Raw genomic sequence first — 14,492 nt, 5'->3', positions numbered from 1 at the left:
CTTCTCTGTAGCTGCCTCGGAGCGGCAATCACGTTCACCGGCCTTCGTTTTCTTTGTCCGTATGCGCAACAATATATGCCTCGGAATTCTTGCCTGAGGTACGCACTAATACTGAACCTTGAGATATGCATAACTGGTCACGTTGCCAGACCTCAGTTGTTCCGGATTACTAAGTTTTCTCGTGAAAAGAAAAACAATTTTAAAAGTTTCGGTTTCACTCTGGAACGAAATAATAGATAAAGTTTAGGTTACGTTTTTGTTCCCGTCAAAAATATGTTTTTTTTTCGTTTTTCGTTTTGGTCTTCGTTTCTTTCCGACACACTGCTCCAGGTGTTGAAAGTTTTAGCGTAAACAGTACGAAAGGCATACTTTTCTGTGATCTCGTAAACTTCGTCTCAGAAAAATCATTATTCAAGCTTTTCGAGTATTGTCAACGGCGCCTTGTGTGCCAGCTTGCATCATCGAGCCTTGACACTGTTCGCGAATATTCACTTTATTCAAGAAAACGCTCATGGCAAGGCGTTATGTAATCCTTTCCTTCTGTAATTCAACTAAAAGATTTCTTTCTAGCAAAGTTGTCGAATCGTGCAGCAAAGCCAACCTGAAAACAAAAGAGCAGTAAATGTTTTTGACGTCAACTCTGTCACATAGCAGGAACGCATGGCAGTGGAGTACACCTCATGTTCGGATTTTTTTTACGAAAGACGCATGCCTCCTCCGTTTGGTAAATGTTTACTGCAGTGTGTTTCTATCTGGGTTCATTCAGCTCTGGCTTCAAATTGTAAAGCTGTGCCCTTTCTGTTATCGCACCCAATATTCCTTGTGATTCCTTTTTTGCTCTCCTCAGTAAATATTCACGCCCGCCTTTGCTTTCACTTTTCATATCCGATTCACAATCTCTTCTTTTCTTTATATTTTATGAAAATTCCTCCAAACTTTCAATGACGCAATACTTGATCGTGAGCTTCCCTCATATTTTTATCTCGATTCAGCAGGAATGCTTTTTAAAGTGTACATTCGCAGCCACCTGTTTATGTTCATGCGCATTGTTAATATCATTTCTTCCAGCCCACGATTACAGAACGGAATTGATTACCCGAACGCATAGCTAGTAGTAAAGAGTGTGAATAAATTTCTCACTTTATGTCAACATGCCTACCACCCAGTTAAATCTGGCGTATTTGTTCTGTGTACTGATAAATTATTGTGTATACATAATAAATGTGGCGATCGTATGATGTATATATGTGTTACCCACACTTAATATTGGCACATTTCATAAGTATCTATATAATTCTTGTGTATGTTGCCTCGTATGATCATTAACTGCCGCATATTTGTGCCTAATCTTTTCATCATATGTATTATTCCCCATACAACTACAACAAATATCATATATGATCTGTATTGACGTACTGACAATTCGTTTTGTGTATATAAATAAACTAAATAACATAAGAGAAAAATGACAACGTTCGAGAAAAAGCCGCAAACAGTCCAAGTGTGGGAAGGACACTCCTGAGACGCAGGGCGTCGTCGAAAACAAACAGCACGCTATTGGGCTGTTCTTCGTTTCGTGCATATTGACTAGCATGCTGCTCTCGCGACAGCGCTTTTGCGTTTCAAGATATTTTTGATAGTGTCTCTTGGAAATATCGCAAAAGATACTCTCGCAGTTCTTGAAAAACAGCAGCGTACGACGACAAACGAGCAAGTGATAGCACCGAACGCTCGCTGATAATTTAGACAAGTTGCATTGGAGATTCTGTGTGGAATGTTGCTCAACCGCCTTGCTAATTACTGACCTCGACAAGACCTCCGATCTCCTGCGCGCCACTGTATTCGCAAGCACTTACGCTCGTATTAAAAATAGTTTCTAAATGCAAATTGACCGCTTATATTTAATATGAAAGTACAGTTCTTTCTATCTATTACCCCAATGTTCAATGTACTTTTATTCTTGCGATATGTTGACGTATATTTGCATTGGGCTCCGCTCTTCCGCACCAAACGTTACGAAAAACTTGCAGCGTTCCTAATGCATTCTCGCATGACTACTCCGAGGTGTAATTATTAAGAAAGGGCGCAAAGAAAAAAATCGGCAGATTCCACGTACCCTGGGAGTCGATATTATGCGAAGCATGCGGCGGGATTGCTTTACTTACGGCGGGATTGCTTTACGGCGGGATTGCTTTAGGTGTGGCGTAATTGCTTTACTGAGCGAAACGTTAGAAAATGACGATAAAGATTTGTATAAATTTGACACGCACACATATATGTTGAAGAGCCGCATATGTGTTATATAACCGGTTTTTACAGTTGGGTAACGCTGCCAACGGCAACATGGGTATTAGCAGCACCAGAAGCGGTAAGCTGATATGAAGTGCTTATACTTGTCCCTTATGATGGAGAACGCACGCACGTTTCACTAACCCGTGTGCCTATGTGGAAGAAGTTCTTGACAGTTCTTGAACAAGGTCATCATCACCGTGATCAGTGAGTACCAGCAGGTGGTCATGGCTTGTTATTGTCACCCTTCGCGTTGGTGATGCATGGGCCGTCGAGGCTCGTAGGCCTGAATACTGCTACGTAGACCAACTTCAGTGGATGGCGCTTGTCTTTTTTATAAACTACCAGGGCGTATGCGGCCTAGTGGCGTAGCCACGGGGGGGGGGGGGGGGGCACACTGGGCCCGTGCCCCCCCTCAAGGTTTTTCCATGGCACACAGAGCTCAAAATGACGCTCGACCACATCTGCTTTCCTGGGCCCCACCTCAGATCAAGGTGGTGCCCCCCCCCCTCCCCCCCGAACAAAATTTCTGCCTACGCCCTTGATGTGGCCTACGTAGCCTAGTCTACAAAGCGGGTGTCAATCAGTCTGGCATCATCCTCAGCCAGCATGAGGCTATCGCCCAGCCTCGTAAGATATCAAACGGACACTGCGCCGTTCTGGCAGACTAAGTGCACTTTACGAAGCGATTATGTGAAGATCATATGTAACTTTCATTAATGTATTCCTCCGGGGTCGAGCAATGCTTCAATATAGCTTGCTGAATCATAGGAATACAAATGTTATGTTTATTAGACTGCTATAAAAGCGGAGCCAACATTGGAACCACAGATGAAATCTGATATGACGATTGTATCCTAGAAGTATATATGTAGTGTTTATTGTTTTTTTGTAAAATCAGATAGCCACCACCACAACCACAATTGACGTTGCACTGAAATCACGCCTGCGTAGGTTGTTTTTCCAAACCAGTTTGTAGGCCTGGTGTGGCTCTGTGGTAAAATACCTGACTGGCACGCAGAATGCTTGGGTTCGATTGCTGCTGGGATCCTAATTTTCATTCATTCCATTCGTTGTGTCTACGCTGCCAATGTCGGTTTTTCTTAACGCTCTCGCATTTAAGTTACCCGCGTCTGTTCTCGCAGTTCCTAGGTAGATATAAACTGTCAATCACCTGTGGCGCATACCCGTACAGCGCGGCCCGGGGTAAACGGGCACGTGCCACACGTGTCTAAAGGAAAGGGTTTGAAGACGTGCGTGACAGGACTTTCACGTTATTGATGTCATGACCCGACAGTCATATTCGTGAAATGCTCTTACCCTCCCATGCCAATTTTGATCTACACCAAGTTAAGGAGGCGATCATGAGAGCACCCAGAGGTCGGCGGCTAGATAGATAGATAGATAGATAGATAGATAGATAGATACGTAGATAGAAGCGCGCAAAGTGCCAAAGGTTCGATAAGAAATGCTTTGTATTTAAGGCACGCAACACTGACAACCAGGAAGGCATGAAGACAAGCGCCGAACAGGAAGACAGCAAGATAAGCGAGGAAGAAGACACGAAGGCAAGCGGCGAAGACTCTTGTCCTTCTCGCTTGTCTTCGTGTCTGGCTTTTCGTCAATGTTGCGTGTTTTTTCGTTGCGATGTTTCATAACTATTAACCCTAAACTCTCGCCCAACTACTGGTGCTACTGTCCAAGGTGTAAGCCGTCCGTCGAGGCTATAATACCGTCCTGTTTAGTTCACGCGAAGGCCACAGAGACAAAGTGAAATCACACCTGCACTCGCGCTTCTGAGGAGCGCGGCTTTATTATTTTAGTCGCAGTAATGCTGAAAGAGAGCAGTGAAAGAGAAGCTTGCGCGATGACGTAATATTTTCGCCTTTTTATGGCGAAATGCCTTCATCCTTCATCAAAGGGGAAAAGGGGCTGTCGGCGTCACCACGAAGTGATAAAAAAGTCAGCATGCCGCTTATCGTGACCTCAGCGATCGCTGAAACTTATGAGGTCGTTATACTTTATCAGGGCGTCGTTATGATGTGACATGACGTGACTTAATATGATCATATGTCAACGTTGCTTCTTAAAATGTCGGCCAATATCGGAAGCAGGGCTAAACTACGTTAGCTGCAGAAAGCATTCGGAGTACGGGAGGGGACGGTTAGCACAGTCTACTGACAAGAAAAAGAAAGCTTAGAAGATGGCTTTCATCTTCATCTACAAGGCGCCTGGCTGACAGGAGCGGTCAGTACGGCATCAAGCGACAGATCTTCCATCATTCAAACACACATGAACACACATGAACAGCAGTCGAGGCGTAAGCAGTCGCTCCTCTACGGCGTTCAGCTTGAGTAGACCTTAGGCATCGGAGGTACACGTAACCGTTCGCGATGCTGAACGATGCTTGCCGCAGACGAAGGTGTCCTTGCACGTGCCGCACACTGGTATCCCTGCTGGATTGCAGCGGCCCGGGTGGTACTCGCCAATCACGTCGAACGCCTGGCCCCGCTGATCGCCCGAGCGCCTGCACGACAGCGAGGACGCCTGATTGTCGAATCACAGTCGATCGCAAAGCTCGCCCGTTATATACTGCATGTATTCGTATAGAGTTCGTCGTTGAAGCTCTCCCATTGATGTTAACGGTACAGCTGCGAATGTGAACTGCAATGAACCACGATGCATATGTAGTGCCACATTGTTCCATTCTATGCGCAGATGATCTGATTGTTCCAATGTTTAAGTTGGCTTTCCTCGAGTGAGTTTTCGACGCTCACGGGCGGATCAGTAAGACACAGAAAGCTTCTTAAGAGAGGGAGGGCACCGTGGGGATACCACCCGACAACGATGTTCCAGCGAAGGTCGTAATGGAGAACATGCGCGGGAACTACAAGAGCGTGATACAGGACGTCATCTAGAGCAAATAGCGCACCGCCTATCTGTCCTTTCATGCTCACCTAACATACGGCTTTCGCGACGGCGCTGCTGAGCGGTTGGTTTACCAGTGTTCCTCGCAATTATGCCAAACATCGAACAAACATCAGGTGATTAGTAGTAAACGATTTCGCAGCATTTAGAGAAATTCCAGGGGAGGTTCTGCGTGGAATTATCTTACACCTCCTTGATAACATTCGAAACACGCAAGACCTCCAATTTGCGGCATAGAACTGCAAGTCGCGAGCGTTTGTGTTGATACCATTATCAATATACAAATTCCGCCCTGCAAATCACAATATTTGCGATTCATTTTGTTTTGCATTTAATTCTCCAGCGTTCATCCTGAATTCATTCTTACAATATCTTTGTTCATGCTCGAATATATCTCCGCACTGCTGCACCATTTGTCGCGAACACTGGCGTTAACAAGCCTCGCATATGGCTTCCCCGATCAGCTCCAGTAAAGCTACGGCGTGCTGCCGGCGGCCACGCATTCGTTCTCATTTCCAGGCAACTTAATGAGTTGTGTATGGCAGAAAATTTGTGTGTGTCATGTTTATAAGCATCAACATTAGGCAAAAACCAATATGTTATGTTCGATTCAAATTCTTTCAATTTATTGTCCTGCACTTGTGCAACATAGATCTTCACAGCATTTCCTAACAGGCTGTATACGTGGACCTCAGACCGCTAACTTAAAAACAAGTGGTAGAGAAACCTAAGTCACTCGTGCTGGTGAAGCAAATGAGATTTCTCAGGGAATTCCCGTGAAAATGGCTCCACTTGCGGACACCGGCGGTGCAACGCGCCGTTTCAAATTAATCTCCGGGAGGCTTTAACGCATTCCGATGATGTAGCTTATCATACTCCATATCGTCAATCATTTTTCTAAGCGCTGTCAAAGCCACGGCAACGCTCATGGCTCGTTGGGAAAAACGTGTACTAGCGTTCGTTACCAACTAAGTTCCGCCCACGACCTCCGGTTCTCCCGCCTTTCGCACCTATACAAAGAGAGCAGTGCCAGCTGGTTTCCGCTCGAAGCGCAAGTGCTCTCTGTTTACTCAAGCAAATATTTTCCATGGCTTCTGAATAAATTATTAGTTCAGGCTGACAATAATCTCTGGATGTCGAAAAAAGTCACAGTTTCGTCTCAAGCGCGAAGGAATCAGTGCGATAGCAAAAAAAAATGGAATGTGACAGGAAGAACGGCAAGCAGCTAGAAACTTCCAGCGCGCTGCTGAAACACAAAGAAGGACACATGAAAAGAACAGACAGGTATACACAGGACGAGCGCGAGCTGTCATAGTTTTTACCTCAACTAGGCCCTACTTTGACTCTTCTAGAGAGCAGCTAACTCCTTTCGCAAATGCGGTCGCTGCAGCGAGCAACGTGACCTTCGTGCGGTACATAGCTTCAACGCAAGCTTTGCGGTGAAAGCACAAGACACACAAAACTCCCATTCAAGGGATAATCGCGCGAGCACGGTCGACTACGAAAGTAAAACATGTCTTTACAGAAGTAGTTTAATGTTTACTGTACATTGATATAAGATGGCTTGCCCAATGTCTATGGGTGTTTGGCAGCTATAGCACCGTTTAATGGGGATGCACCTACGTTGACGCTTGGTGGCACATCTCCATCCCGATGACTAACGTCCATGATCAAGCCTCCGCAAACTTCCAGCTACCAATAACAAACCTTTGTGGTAGCTGTAGTAGTTAACGGTGACAGCGTAATGCACACTCGGAAGCACCTCCAAGATCTACAAACCGCCAGAGTTATATGGTGCATTAGATGCGAAGCATCTCATGGCGGAGTTCAAACCGGTGGTGGTGGTGGTAGTGGTGTGCGGCGTGACCACCCTCACTGCGCATGCGCGAACCCTCTCCACACACCTCCTGTCAACTTCCCCTCTATCACTTCCCCTCTCCCCATCCCCCTCTCCACTTCTCCTCTCCCATCCTCCTCTCTACCTTCCCTCTCCCACGTTCCTAATCTACCCCCTCGCCACTTTTCATCTCCCATTTACCCCTCTCCCACATCCTCCTCTCCCCTCCTTCTATCCACTTTCCATCTCCCACTTCCTCTCTCCACTTCCCCTCTCCCCTCCCCCTCTCCACTTTTCCACTGAAACGCCGGCTCGACATGCCAAAACACTGCTTCGCATCACATCATGGTCCCCTTTGGCGGGAAATGGCGTGATATTAGAAATAGCTCGCGGTTACTATTCTACAAAAGCGGTGGCACGTGACCCAGTTGTTCAAAGCGGCGGGCTGAGGAGCGAGGGGTCGCAGATTCGAATCTCGGTGGTGCACTTCGGAAATTTTTCTTCTGATTATTTTTCTTTATTGCCTTTACTTGTATATACATACATATACATATCAGAGACATGGTGGCGACGGCGAGGGCAAAAGCCAGCCGAGAGTTTCCATATAATTGCTATCCCAATGAAAGTTTTGTTGCCAGGAATCGAACTTATTACCCCTCGATCCGCATCGCGCGGCGCGAAACTATTCGGCCACAAAGCGCGCATTCTGCAGCTAATTGACGGCGAGCTATTTATTTGCACCATTTGCCGTTGGCGGGACTCAGAGCTCGGTGTCTTCAGCGTGAGCTTTTTATTACTACCGAGATGGCGCGCAGAACGCCCGAGGCGCTGTTAAAGGTCCTCGATCCGCGCGCTGCGATGCGAGCGCGCCTCTACGGGGGGTGTCTGTCGTGCGCACGCGCTTATCTCGTGATGGGGGCAGTTCGTACGTCTCGTGCTTTGACTGCAAACTCCCGTTAACGTTACAGAGAGCACGAATGTCACTTCGCTCGCTGCAGCTGCCGCGTTTCCGAAAGGAGCGCGCTGCTCACACACTAAGAAGTAACAAATTGACGGTCATTAGTTCGAGCTGGTCCTGTGTATGTTCTCTTCGTGCGTCCTTTCTGCTTTAGAGCGCGTTGCGAGTTTCGAGCTGCTTGCCGTTCTTCACGCATCATTACAATTCCTTGCTATAGCATTCATTCCTTCGCCCTTGTGGCGAAAAAATGGACAATAAACCCTCAACTACCCCCGTAAACATAGGCGTGCGCACAGGGGGGGCGCCCCCCCCCTTATCACTTAAGAGGGGGACGCAAAATCTGCCGCGTACATTGACCCTTTTTGTCACCTAAGAAGGGGGGGGGGCGCCAAGTATGCCCCATACATTGACTTAGTAGAGTGGGGGGGCGCTGCGATGAACATTTGCCCCCCCCTAATGGGGGACCCTGCGCACGCCTATGGGGATCAGCCATGTTTTTTTTATAATTTAACCTAAGACGCCAAAGCAATTTTGTTTTAACCGACTTTACTCGAAGAAATGATCATGATCACATTCACTTTCGGCTCATGTTTAGATATAGTCTCAAATTCAGGCCACTCTCTAAATGCTCGCTTTCCGCTCCCGGTCTGTTAATTATTGCTACAACGCGGAATCTTCACAATTACTTATAATATGGCTCCACTTGACGCTGCTATCACCTGACCTTGTAGACCAATGTTACAGCTTTGAACAATTCAGCCATACATTACATGAAGTGATTGACAGCAAGCCTGCCTTGTGCAAACCTGTTCACGCTGACCTGCGAGAGTCCTTACAATGCGTAGTTTCACATACTGCTATCGCAATATCAGATTATCATTTGCTAGGGTAGAGATTTTCCACGTGACAGTATGGTGACGTCACTGTTCGGTATTCTAAGTCAATGCTTCCCAGTAAATGCAGCCTAATGCGACTGTAATGTTTAGATGGAAAGCAAGAACCGAACGCCGCTTGTTGGACATGGTTCGAACGCTCCTCATATATTGTTCGAAGGCGCCTCATATACGTTACTACAGTTTGAATTACCCTAAACACAGCTCTTAGGCTAAAAACCTTTAACAAAACTCTGCCATCATACTTGTATGTGGTCTTCTTTTTTGTTTATGAGTTTTTTTTTCGACCATCATCCGCAGCACCTTTTTCGACATTATTGCGGAGGGTGGGGAGGCATAAAGATTCACAGAATGAACCGGCAACCAAATTAGGTGGCAACCTATTCCATTCGAAAATCGTTTTTTGGAAAAAAAAGGTTGTTTTAACAGATCACTCCGGTGTGTGTGTGAACGAATTTTAATTTGTGAGCCAAACATCAGGACTGACAGTGCGCCGTTTTTGCATAATCTAAAGCATGGATGCCTGTGTGCTTGTTACAGCTTCAGTGTAAAATTACGTGATCACGTATTTGAAAGACTGCTACTTAAGGTCTCGCTTCGTGTATCGAGACCTTTCAGCTCGATAATAGTTCCCTAGAACAAATCTAGCTGCGATAGACTGAATACGCTGAAGTGCATGAATGTGTAATTTGTGAAACGGATCCCAAACACAAGAGGCATATTCAAGTATAGTTGTGAAGTAGGCATGATGTGCGGCCTGTTTAGCTTCTTGAGGTACATGCTTCAGGTTTCGTTGTACAAAAACAAAGGCCTTTCCAACATGGCTAAGAACAGCACTAATTAGTTCAGACCAAGCTCGATTATCGGAAAACGTAATGCCCAAATGCTTGTACATGTGGTCTTTGTTTCAGGTGTAGTGTCTGGTGAACATATTGGCCTTTTTAGTAACGCTGACGTGAACACATTCAATAATATTTGGTATCATGTCATTGTGTTTACATCATACCTCTATGTGATAAGGTCGTCCTCAAGCTTTGTGGAATGTTTGGTCCATCAAGTGAGTATACAAAACAGTTCTAATGTCACACTTATTTGCATCCAAAATATCCTTTACAAACATAGCGAAGAGACGTGGATCCAATTCAAAATTCTTGGGCACCCCTGAAAATAAGTATGAACATAATCCATAAAAAATCTCCTGTTTCCATCATGTCAAATAGTCCGTAATTCATGTGCAATGACTTTCGCCGACTGTTTAAATTCTGCAACTTTTGCATTAGAACTGAGTGTGATACTGTATCAAAAGCGCTTCAACAATCCGAAAATAAACAATCAATTGTTTGATATGATATCCAAAGCGGATGATATATTATGATAGAATTCAATTAGCTGGGTTGTACACTAAAACCTTTCCAAATCAGTGTTTTATGGGAATGAAAAACTTAAGTGAAATCAGATGATTCATTAAGCTAGAATACACAACATGCCCACGTAGCTTACAGTGTATCAGTGTCAAAAATAGGGCTGTAATTGTACATATCTGATTTAGAGACACCCCGTGTTGACGAATTTTTCATTCCGGACACAAGTTTTTTACTAAAAAATTGAAGGTGTACAAAGTCATTACGTTTGTGAGTAACACAAACCGGTTCTTCAATTCACGCTGACGATAATGGCAAGATCTCCATTGATAACAAATCCGCCAACACGCTCAATTCACACGCCAGAAATGCTGTTCCACCCTAATCATCCACTAACAATACAGGTATATCATTTCAACATTAACTACTTCAAATATTCCTTTTTTTCGCTTGGAGGATGGCATAGATTACCGAAATGTATAGCTAGTAGTAACTATTTCAATAAATCAACAGTATTTTATGAGCACATACAGACCACCCACACATAATAATAATTGTTGTGGTTTAACGTCCCGAAGTGAAGATATGATTACGAGGCACGCTGTAGTAGAGGGCGCGAAAAAGTTTGACCTCCTCGTGTTCTCTAACGTGCACCTGAATCTAAGTGCACGGGCCTCAAATGAATGTTGACGCATCTTTACTATGTGCTTGTATAATTCATGACGACTCACCGAGGCAGAGTAAAATTAGGTCAGGTGCACAAAGCTCGCAATGCCTGCGATCTCGGAGGCAGTGGAAAACCAAGTTAAGAACAGAAAGCTGTCGTAAGAGATCGGGGAAGAATCAGTGCATCGATCAGCTATGCAAAACCAGATGTGGCGCACGAAGCTTGCAATGCCTCCGATCCTGGAGGCAATGCAAAACCGCCTTAGGTGCAGAGAGCTTTCGTAAGTGTGGCGGGGAAGGATCAATACGTCAGCTTGAGAAGAACAAGAACACGGCGTTCGCCTTCCAGTCGTCTTTGCAAATGCATAAGGGATCCATAGAAAGCGTCCCCTAGATCCTCAGTTATTCACTACTCTGACTGTCAAGTAAGGCTCAATGCCCAAGGTGAATAAAAATGTTTAGAAAAATTTATTTACACTGTGTACAGAGCACAAATTATGCGTGACATATCAGTTTTCAGGGATACATTCACATTTTCACAATTGTACATCGCAAAAACTAACACTTTCGCATAGGGCGAACAACAGAAGTCTGATCAACATAACAAACGCTCATAGCTCACAATTGACAATGGGGAATAGGGTAAAAAGAACTGCAGTGGAAGGCAAGCGATGCTCGAGCCAAAATATGCTAGCCATTTAACACATCTCAAAGAACACACCCGTAGTAATTGTTCTAACAAAGCCTTGCGGGTTTTACTTAAGTGCTTCGGTAAGGTCTGACCAACAATAATGCCGGGAGAGCGCTATGAAGCCATTCTCCGTGAACATATTTCCCTTTATTTATTTTTACCAGAAATGCGTCTTGAGATGGCTACAACGAAATATTGTGTCAATATTTTTTCTAATGTAGTTTAGAACCTTTTATTTCGCTGCAGATTTGCGACTTTCGTAAGCATGCTGGAAACGTTAGTCGTTATTTATAAAGCCAATAATGTAGTTTTCACATTTCTTACAATCATTTGCATCGTTCGACCAGATTCACTTGTAGTTTCTGTATAAGTAGGCCTGCATGCACGGAACAACATCTTCGTAGGCTATTTATTAAGGCGAAAGTCTTAAATACCTAATAGAACGCGGAATTTTACCCTCGGCGTCTCGCGTCCTTTGGCGTCGGGGATGAGTGCTGCAAAAGTCATCACATGATGACGTCACCATATGGCGTCAGTATGACGTCACAGATAACAAAACTCACGCCATATCCACAAAGTGAATGACGACTGAGGAGCCGGCTCGGCGAAGATCGGGAAAACCCTTTAATCTTCCGTACAAATCCTCTACCATCATCCTCTACCGTACAAATCCTCTACCAACAGGACAAAGAAGGAGGGTTTGCTGTTATGCCCTTTGAGCTGTTCTGCGACAAGGCAACTGCAACTGTTCTAAAGAACTTCAAACCAGCGTCAGTGAAGGCCGCAAGGGTAAAAGCGAAGGCTGTGGCCATGTGCAGCCAGCCTTAACTGCACAAATTGGCTGTCATTGCCAACAGAAGCAAGGGTGATTATTTGAACATTTTCTTTTCGTCCAAGACGCACAAGGAGAACTTTCCTTTTCGATCTGTCGTGAGTGAACGAGGAACGTGGCAATATGAAGTGAATAGATTTTTGTAGAAATGTTTGGTTCTCCTTGTTCTTAGCGACCCGTTTGAGGCAAAAAAAACTCTCTAGATATTATAAGCTTGTTGGAGTCGAGTAACGCCATTGGCAATGCCTTTTCCACCGACATAGAATATTTGTATTATTATATATTCCTCATTCAACATTGTATCAGGCTGTTCGTAGTTGCATCGAAGCCAATGGCGAGGTAGCGTTTCAGAACACAGCCGGTGTGACCGTAGAAAAGCTTTTAGTGTTAGAGTTTTATCTTAACTCAACTTTTAAACAGTTTGAAGACAGTAACGATGTGCAGAAGCAGGGCGTCTGCATTGGGTGCTGCGTTGCCCCTTGGCTGTGCAAGATTTTTTATGAGGTTTTGACAGTGCGGTCAACGAAGGGCTCGACCATGACCAGGTTTTGTGTGTGTATCGTTATGTTGACAACGTCCTTGTGTATCCAAAAAGGCGTGACACTTCCAATTATGACGATGCCATTGCGGATGTACTTCACGTTTTTCGGCGCCATGGCAAAGAGTTATCATTCACTCATGAACTAACAAAAGATGAGACAATTAAACTTTTAGACATCGTTGTAACCTTCTTTGACGACCATGTTTGCTGCGAATAAAATCTAAGGTCACAAAACAGCTTGTGGCCCTATGATCCCAGTCATTCAAAAACAGTGAGGCGGCCTATAGCGTCCCAGTGTGTCATGTCGGCCTTGAAGAAGTCTTGCATGCACTCTGTAGATTTGCAGCGCAGATGGTTAGGTTGCAAGAGGGTGGTTTCCCGCAATATGTGCAAGTGCAGTAGCGGAGGGAACGCTGAAGAAAATCAAGGCCCAAAACCTAAATGTTCCTTCTCAAAGGACTCAGGTCAATAAGAGATGTGTAGTTGTGTCCTGTGTGAACAAAACGTTGCACCACTTAAAGAAGGTTGGGACGCGACATGGAATTGAAGTCGTGTTTTCGGCTCCTAAGAAGCTTGCAGAGTTGTGTGCGCGCATAGGCGACCGCCAAAACAGGGCACAAAGATGCGGGAAAAAGCACACAAATTCATATGCAGAGTGCAATGTTGACGTGTTAAGAAGTTGAAATACCTCCAGCCACAAATTCTTGGAGGAAACCCGACGTTTCGAGACCGGCTTGGTCTCTTCTTCAGGGGTGACTGTGCTGATCAGGGGGGCTTCGTCGCAGCTTGTTTTTGGCTCCGCCTTTCTTTTTCCCTCACATTCCGGAGGCCGTGCACGTAGATCGGAGGCATTGTTCCGAGGGACCGGTTCACATTCGCAGGTGTGTTCTGGATGTGCCACGACTCGAGTAAGAGCCTCCTTCCCAGATTCCTTTCCGTTTCTATGATGGCAGCGCCCTCGAAGTCAATTTTGTGGTCGTGCTTCTCGCAATGCTCTGCAAGGGCACTGCGTTGCATTTCCATCTTTCTGACGTCGTTTTTTGTGTTGGCGCATTCTTTCCAGGAAGCACTTACTCTCGCCTATGTAGCTCGCTGGACAGTCAGCACATGACACTTTGTAGACCCACGCCCTGGTGTTGCTCCGGGATGGTCGATCTTTCGGCCCGCGGTAGTAAGCGAGCGAGCGTTGAGGCCGGCTTGTGAACCACCGTGACCCCAGCTTTTCCGAGAACCCTGGCGAGCTGTTCGCTAGTTCCCGGAACATACGGGATGACGACTCGTTGGGCTGGTTTCTTCGATACCATTGTATCCGGTGGGGGTGGCCAGCGTGGGAGGAGGGTCGCGTGTGTCGTTCGCAGGTGCGTCTCCGCGGTGGGGAAGCTGATCTCTCGGCATGCGGCGTGCCACACGGCGGATGAAAGCTGTCGTGTATCCGTTCTTTCTTAACTCGGCCACGATCCTCTCTTCTTCTCCTCTTTCTCTCTCCTTCTGATGTG

General features: G+C 45.6%; 1 protein-coding gene across 1 annotated transcript in view; it reads left to right on the top strand.

The window, feature by feature from the left end:
- LOC119406603 (uncharacterized protein K02A2.6-like) overlaps positions 1 to 14,492 on the top strand; it is a 179,105-nt gene that overhangs the window by 27,243 nt on the left and 137,370 nt on the right. The gene's annotated exons all lie outside the window — the stretch shown is intronic.

The sequence above is a fragment of the Rhipicephalus sanguineus genome, chromosome 10 (genome assembly GCF_013339695.2).
Source record: "Rhipicephalus sanguineus isolate Rsan-2018 chromosome 10, BIME_Rsan_1.4, whole genome shotgun sequence".
In the NCBI taxonomy this organism is placed as follows: Eukaryota; Metazoa; Arthropoda; class Arachnida; order Ixodida; family Ixodidae; genus Rhipicephalus; species Rhipicephalus sanguineus.
Note: the sequence above shows the minus strand (reverse complement) of the source record. Positions and strands in the feature narration are given on the sequence as shown.